Below are 8,054 nucleotides of genomic sequence, written 5' to 3' on the forward strand. Positions count from 1 at the left end.
TCCCCAGGAGAAGGGAAAAGCTACTCCAGTATTCTGGCCTCAAGAATTCCATGGACTGTATAGTCCACGGGCTCGCAAAGAGTCAGACATGACTGAATGACTTTCACTTTCACTGGAGAGGTTGCAGCTTTCACTGTAATCCTTGTGGATTTCTCTATCGCAAAATACTTGCCAACTAACTAATATTTGGTCATCTATCAGGTGTGGAGTGTCATCTCTTTGCTGTTTTAAATTATGACATTAATAACTAGTGAGTTTGAGCATCTCCCTACACATTTTTTCCATTATCATTTATCATAGGATATTGAATATTGTTCCCTGTGCTGCACAATAGGACTTTGTTGTTATGTATTCTCTTTATAATCTGCATCTGCTAGTCCCAAACTCCCAATTCGACTCTCACCCCGCTCCTATTCCTCGGCAACCATAAGTCTGTTCTCTATGCTTGTGAGGCTGTTTCTGTTCCATACCTTCTGTAGTCACATGAGTTTCCTTTTATAAGAGTATATGCATCATATCATTTGGTGTCACACTTAGAACTGCAGTGTGTATCCCAATTTTATGCTCGTATTTCCTATGTTTAAAATCTCATTTTGTATATCTCATCTGTAATGCATCTGAATTCCTCTTTCAAGTAACAAAAATGCTATTTAAGATAAAAATAAAAATAAAAATCAACCAGTTACTTCTTAAAATATGTGGACAGACACAAAAAGCCACATTTTAAATCATTTCATTTATAGGAAACATTGAGAATAGGTAAAGAAACAGAGAAAGAGGAATTCCCTGGTGGTACAGTGAATAAGAATCTGTCAGTGCAGGAGACACTGGTTTGATTACCTGGTCTGGGACGATTACACAGGCCAAGGAGCAACTAAGTCCAAGCACCACAACTACTGAGTCTGTGCTCTACAGCCCACAAGCTGTACCTACAGAGCCTGTGTGCTACAGCTACTGAAGCCTGCAAGCCCTAGGGCCTGTGCTCCACAAGAGAAGTCACTGAAATGAGATGCCTGTGCATCACAATGAAGAGTAGCCCCCACTCACTGCAGCTGGAGAAAGCAGCTCAGGGCAGCCAAAGATAAATAAATGACCCAGGAATCCCACTGTTGGGCATACACACTGAGGAAACCAGAATTGAAGGAGACACGTGTACCCCAATGTTCATCGCAGCATGTTTATAATAGCCAGGACATGGAAGCAACATAGATGCCCATCAGAAGATAAATGGATAGGAAAGCTGTGGTACATATACACAATGGGATATCACTCAGCTATTAAAAAGAATACGTTTGAATTAGTTCTAATGAGGTGGATGAAACTGGAGCCTATTGTACAGAGTGAAGTAAGCCAGAAAGAAAAACACCAATACAGTATACTAACGCATATATATGGAATTTAGAAAGATGCTAACAATAACCCTGTATTCGAGACAGCAAAAGAGACACAGTTGTATAGAACAGTCTTTTGGACTCTGTGGGAGAGGTCGAGGGTGGGATGATATGGGAGAATGGCATTGAAACATGTACATTATCATATGTGAAACGAATCGCCAGTCCAGGTTCGATGCATGAGACAGCGTGCTCAGGGCTGGTGCACTGGGATGACCTGGAGGGATGGGATGGGGAGGGAGGTGGGAGTGGGGTTCAGGATGGGGAACACATGTACACCCATGGAGGATTCAAGTCAATGTATGGCAAAACCAATACAATATTGTAAAGTAAAATAAATAAATAAATGAATAAAAAAAAGAAACAAAGAGGATTATGGTTGTCAGAGTCTGGGAGAGGAGGAATTGGGAGCTGCATTCTTTGGATAAAGGGTTTTATTTGGGGAATAAAATGTAGAAACTAGTAACCAGGCAGTGGTGATGGTTGCACAGTATCATGAGTGCATTTAATGCTCTTGAATGGCAATATGCAATATTAAAAAGGCTTAAATTGTATTATTATAAACTTAAAACACAAAATCTACAATGCTGTAAATAATATGAAAGACAAAACAATAAAAACTGTAACACAAACAATGACTGGAGACGGAAAGCAAAGTTTGGATGAAGGAGCGGGTTGATGATGTATATCGGAAGTGATGGTGGCTGCAGATCTAGATCTGCCCTTGGGGGTGGTGATTCCTGAAATGACTCTGGGTCTCCTACAGGTGTAGTTCAACCTGCAAGGGCACTGGTTCCTGACCTGGCCCAGAGTCTCCTGCAGGAGCCAGAGCAGGATCCCCCGCAGCAGTGGTGAATCCACATGGGTCTGCTGCAGGAGCCGTTTTCAGTCTTCAGGGATGAAGGTTCCTGATGTGGCTCTGCAGGGCAGGAGCAGCTTCTCCATGAGGAGTTCTATACCCTGACCTGGTGTGCGTCTCCTGCAAGAGCAGGAGCAGGTTCAACCTGCCCGGGTGTTGGTTTCTGACCTGACTCTGTATCCTCTGCAGGAGCAGCTGCAGGCTCAATCGACGAGGATCTTGGCCTCTGACCTGACTCTGGATTTCCTATAAAAGCAGGCACTCGCTGATTTCTGATGTGGCTCTGGGTCTCCTGCAGGAGATGGTGTAGATTCTATCTACAAAAATTCCACTGTTTCTATCACATCCAGGTTATCCACAACACTGATGCCTTTCCTGTATGGCTTCTTTCACTTGGGGTGTTTTCAATGTTCATCCATGTTGTAACATTTGTCAGTATTTCCTTCATTTATTTCATTGTGCCTAAATATACAAACATACACTATTCAAACCATTTAAAATATACAGTTCTTTGGGTTTAATTACATTCACATTGTTGTACAACCACATCCCGCAACAACCACGTTCAGAGCATTCCAATTTTCACTAGTGAAACTCTGTAGCCATTAAACACTAATTCCCAGAGTCCCTGGGACTGACGTTCTACTTTCTGTCTTTGAGTTTGACTTCTGTGGATACCTCATGCAAGTGGATTCATATATTTTTGTCATTTTGTGACAGGGTTATTTCACTTATCATAAAGACTTTAAGGTTAATATACATCATAGCATGTGTTGGTGTTCCCTTTGTTTCTGAGGCTGAATTATATTCCTTTGTGAATGCCACATTTAGGTTACCATCATTTATTGATGGATGCTTGGGTTGCTTCTACCTTTTCCTCCTGTGGTTAATGCTGCTATGAATATGAGTGTACCCATATCTGTTCCAGTCCCTGCTTTCAGCCTTTTATGTGTGTACCCTGATGTGAAATTGATGGATCATTCATTAATTCTATATTTAAGCTTTTGAAGAACTGCCATAGTGTTTTTCACAGAGACTTTATTCTTTTATTTTACTCCTCCTATGGTGAATAATACGTCTGTTTACAGATCTACACAATTTTGTTTATTCATTTACCTGCTGATGGACTTTTGCATTATTTTTGCCTGTTGGCTATTGTGAACAGTGCTACTGTCAATAAATGTGTATACCTGTTATCAATTCTTTGGGAGTATATTTCTAGGATGGAGTTGTTGAACAATATACTAATTATATAGTTATATTGTAAATGTGGACTTCCTTGGGGGTAAGCCCATCTTCTCAGATGGTAAAGAATCTGTCTGCAATGCAGGAAACCTAGGTTTGATCCTTGGGTCGGGAAGATTCCCTTTAGAAGGGATTGGCTATCCACTCCCGTATTCTTGCCTGGAGATTGCCATGGACAGAAGAACCTGATGAGATACAGCCCATAGGGTCGCAAAGGGTCGGAAATGAATGAGAGGCTAACACATCACATTGTAAATGTAGGTCACACCCTTTTCTATTTTTACAAGTAGTGTTTAAAGGTTCCAATTTCTTTACATTGTTCTGAACCGTTGTTATTTTTAGATTTCTTTATTTTAACCATTTTAGAATACGTGAAGGAGTTGCTGCATTGCGGTTTTAATTTGCATCTCCATCATGACTAGTGATCTTTGACATGGTTTCATGTGCTTGGTGACCATTTTTAAGACCTGTGTGGAGAACAGTCTATTGAAGTCATTTATCCATTATTACAATTATTTTTGTGGTCTTTGTGTTGGTGAGTTGTAAACGTTCTTGAGATACTTTGGATAATGATTTATCAGCTATATAATGTGCAAATATTTTCTTAAATCCTGTATGCTTTAAATGAACTCTAGAAATGTGAAACCTGTGGATATTGGATGTTGACTGTAATTTCACTTCTTACATTTAAGCCTTTTACGTATTTTGAGTTATGTTTTGTATGTGGAAGGAGGAGAGAGTCCAATTTCATTGTTATGCATGTGGATAACCAATTGCTTAGCACTGTTTGTTGAAAACACCATTTCCCCCCCAATTTAATGTTGTTGACTATTGTCTAAAATGAGTTCACCACAGATGGTTGGGTTTACTTCTGTGATCTCCCTTCAATTTCATTCATCTCTTTGTATATCTTTATGCTAGTCTTATAGTGTTTTATTTAGTGTTTTTTGTATTAATGTGTAAGAATGGGAAGTGTGAGCATCTGTAAGAGAGAGCAAATTAGCCAAGAAGGTGGTCAGTCTCTCCTGCCCCACGTTTGGTAAATATATAGTATGGTGCTTGCTTCGGCAGCAAATATACTAAAATTGGAATGATACAGAGAAGATTAGCATGGCCCCTGGGCAAGGATGACAAGCAAATTCGTGAAGCGTTCCATATTTTTTGGAATTTAAAAAAATGGTAACGATAACCCTACTTGCAAAACAGAAAAAGAGACACAGATGTACAGAACAGACTTTTAGACTCTGTGGGAGAAGGCGAGGGTGGGATGTTCTGAGAGAATAGCATTGAAACAAGTATACTATCAAGGGTGAAACAGATCACCAGCCCTGGTTGGATGCATGAGACAAGTGCTCAGACCTGGTGCACTGGGAAGACCCAGAGGGATGGGATGGAGAGGGAGGCGGGAGGGGGGATCGGGATGGGGAACACATGTAAATCCATGGCTGATTCATGTCAATGTATGGCAAAAACCACTACAATATAAAATAAATAGATAAATAAATAAAATAAAAAAAAACACATGGTTATGTAACAGCTGAGATCATTTATAGCACTGTACATACGTGTCACTGTACACTTGGTCACGGCTACTTTGTGCAATATGCCTGTAGAAGCACCATCTGAGAAGTCCTTGAGGCCGCCTCATATCTCCGAGTGACTGCCTGTGGTTATGTTGCTGGATCAGCCATGAGAGGAGAGAATGCAGTGTGTCTGCTGCCACAGCTGCTGCGCAGCCAGGAGAGAATGAACACGTCTGCAGTTCCTATAGCTCCTGAGTTTTCTTCCAGCTTCCCAGCTCACACCGTGCCTACCATAGGTTCAGCGAACAGCGCACATCGTGAAATACAGTGAGGCAGCATCCAACTTTGATCTTCTTTTTTAAGATTGCCTACTTCTGGGATAAATTCTTTTTTTGGGGTCAAGCACACCTCTGGCTTCGCTGCCTAGGACTCTACATCAAGTGTGGGACTTGAACTGATATTACTAAGAGGCTGTTAGAAATTTTCATTATCACCAAATCCCCAGACAGTCCCTTAAAGTTCATGGGTAGATGATCTGAGTTGTTTGGGGATCTTGAAGTCTAATACTCTGCATTTTCAGAGGAAGTCAGCTGATGAAGTTGATAATTCCTCCAGAGATGCCCCAGAGAAGGGAAGGGAGTTTTACCGAGGGGGAGGCATTACTGTATTGGATTACTCACACGAAAGGCAACAGGCTTAAGCCTCTAGTTCAGAGAAGGACCAGGGAAGAGGGAAACTCATTACCTTTCTGGGCAATACTTAGCTCTCTCATTTTTTCCACCTATAACTCCTGGCAGAGTTCCTGGATGATGACCTTATTGATGACATTATGTGTGTCAAGAAGATTCTGGATAAAGTAGGAATTAACTACTGTGAGTCTCCATTCTATCTTCCATTTTACTCTTCCTCTCCCTCTTCTCAGCCCTTTAGTCCCAGCACCATACCCCTTTCTCTCTATTTCCTGGTTTTAAGCTAGAATATCGTTTTCAAAACAAAACTCATCAAGCTGACTCAGGTTTCCAATTTTCAAGCCCCACTTAATTCACTGCTGTTTAGCAACTTTCCTAACAGGGATTCCTTTGTAGAGAGCTGAGTCCCAGGATTTCCTTCACCTGGACTTGAACATCTAATTCAACTTGTTTAGTCCTAAACCCTAAGACAAACCCTTGCTACCACCGCCCTACAATTTTCTTGGCGTTTAAGAAAATGGACCTTATTCCACTAGGTGGCTCAGTATCCCTTGCCACCTGGCCAGGAAAGTCTTTCTGTCTGTAGTTTTCACCCACACTTCCACCTCAGCCCCCCTGAGGATAAAACTGAATGGGAGTTTGAGCTAAAATCCAGTCAGTCAACTTACCTTGTCGCCTTCTTCATGATCAAGTTGGCCCATAAAGCATTCTGTTCTGAGAAGCAGGATCAGTGGCTCTGTGAGAAGTTGTGAACACCTACTGCCTTTGCTTCTGCCCTCTTTCTGTTCCTGAAAATTCCTCTGCCCTCTGGCTACCTCATTTTGCTTCCTTGTACCCCTTGAAGCTAATTTGTCTCTGAGATGCGGGCCCTCTAGTGACATTGTTGGACATACAAGGACTCTTCTCCAGGGATGGGTAAACAGTGCTCTGAGGCTTCTGACTTGTGCTCAGTGCCCCCAGTGGCACTTTCACGACAGCAGTGTCCTGTGTCCTAAAGAAAGGGCTTGATTTTGAGTGGTTGGCTGTTGTTTTCTTCCTGGAGGGAGAGGGAGGAAACAGGCTGAAAGGTGGACATGGCCAAGGGTCATAGCCACCTTCATCTCTACCAAAGAGGAAATAGGCTGAACTTACAACAACTCAATGATGGAGATTCCTTTCTGTATCAATTCAATTCAACCAAGTTTTATTGATCACCTAGCATAATTCAAAGAACTTTGGAGGGACTCTAAAGCTGGCTAAAAACATCACTTCCCTCATGGACTAGCTGGACTCATAAGATAAACATTAATAGATACTTATAATACAAGATATAGTATCATTAATATTATGAGAGGTTAGAAAGGTGCCTTGAGCATTGATAAGAGGAAAGATAATTTATATTTGGTGGGAGGCTGTGAGAAAAAGGGCTCAAGGAAAGATTCATGACAAGAGTGAATTTAAGCTCATTTTGAAGTGTTGGTGGGATTTTGACAGGTAGAGCTGTGGAGTGGGAAAAGGACAGGAAGAGCAGGGGCTCCAAGAATCTGAAATGGGTGACTTGAGGGGGGTTGAGGTACTTCCTTACCCCTAAGATAAGAAAATACCCTTCACAAATTGGTTACCATCTAGATGTACCATACCGTCTTTATCTGTTTCTCTGTTGATGGAAATTTAGGTTGCTTTCATGTCCTGGCTTTTGTAAACACTGCTGCTATGAACATAGTGGTGCATGTGTCTTTTTGAATTATGATTTTTCTCTGGGTCTATGCCTGGGAGTGGGATTGCTGGGTCATATGGTAGTTCTATTTTTAGTTTTTTAAGGAAACTCCGTATTGTTTTCCACAGTGGCTCTATCAATTCACATTAGCACCAACAGTGTAAGAGTTTCTCTTCTCCACACCCTCTCCAGCATTTATTGTTTGTAGATTTTTTGATGATGGCCATTCTGACGTGTGTAAGGGTACAACTTACAGTAGTTTTCTAGTAATTAGTGATGTTAAGCATCTTCTCATGTGTTTGTCATCTAGAAAAATGGTATAGATGACCTTATTTCTGTTGCTGGCCAAAATTTTGGCTTACTCTGTCCACCAGAGCTGAATAAAAAATATGGAGACAGAGTTTGGAAATAGAGAGTTGATTTAATTCTCAGCTGGCAGAGAGGGGAATATAGTAGGTTCATGCCTCAAGAACTGTGCTCCCACTCTATGAAGACTCTAGAGGCTTATATTCTAAGATGAGGGTTCCCAGACAGGAATCTATGATGAGGAGCAAGGATTTTAGGATCTTGTCAAAAGCAGCCATAGGCTGGCATCTGTAATGCAGTAACTGAGCGTGGCAGTTCAGTGGCTCTGTGGCCTTCTTTCTAATA

The 8,054-nt window shown here is 41.4% G+C and overlaps 1 non-coding gene across 1 annotated transcript; it reads left to right on the top strand.

Moving 5' to 3' along the window:
* The first annotated feature begins 4,554 nt into the window (after positions 1–4,554).
* Positions 4,555–4,657, top strand: LOC122686581. The gene has a single exon (XR_006338837.1). It is a non-coding gene; the product is annotated as a U6 spliceosomal RNA (small nuclear RNA).
* Positions 4,658–8,054: the final 3,397 nt, after the last annotated feature.

This window comes from Cervus elaphus, chromosome 3 (genome assembly GCF_910594005.1).
Source record: "Cervus elaphus chromosome 3, mCerEla1.1, whole genome shotgun sequence".
Classification (NCBI taxonomy): Eukaryota; Metazoa; Chordata; class Mammalia; order Artiodactyla; family Cervidae; genus Cervus; species Cervus elaphus.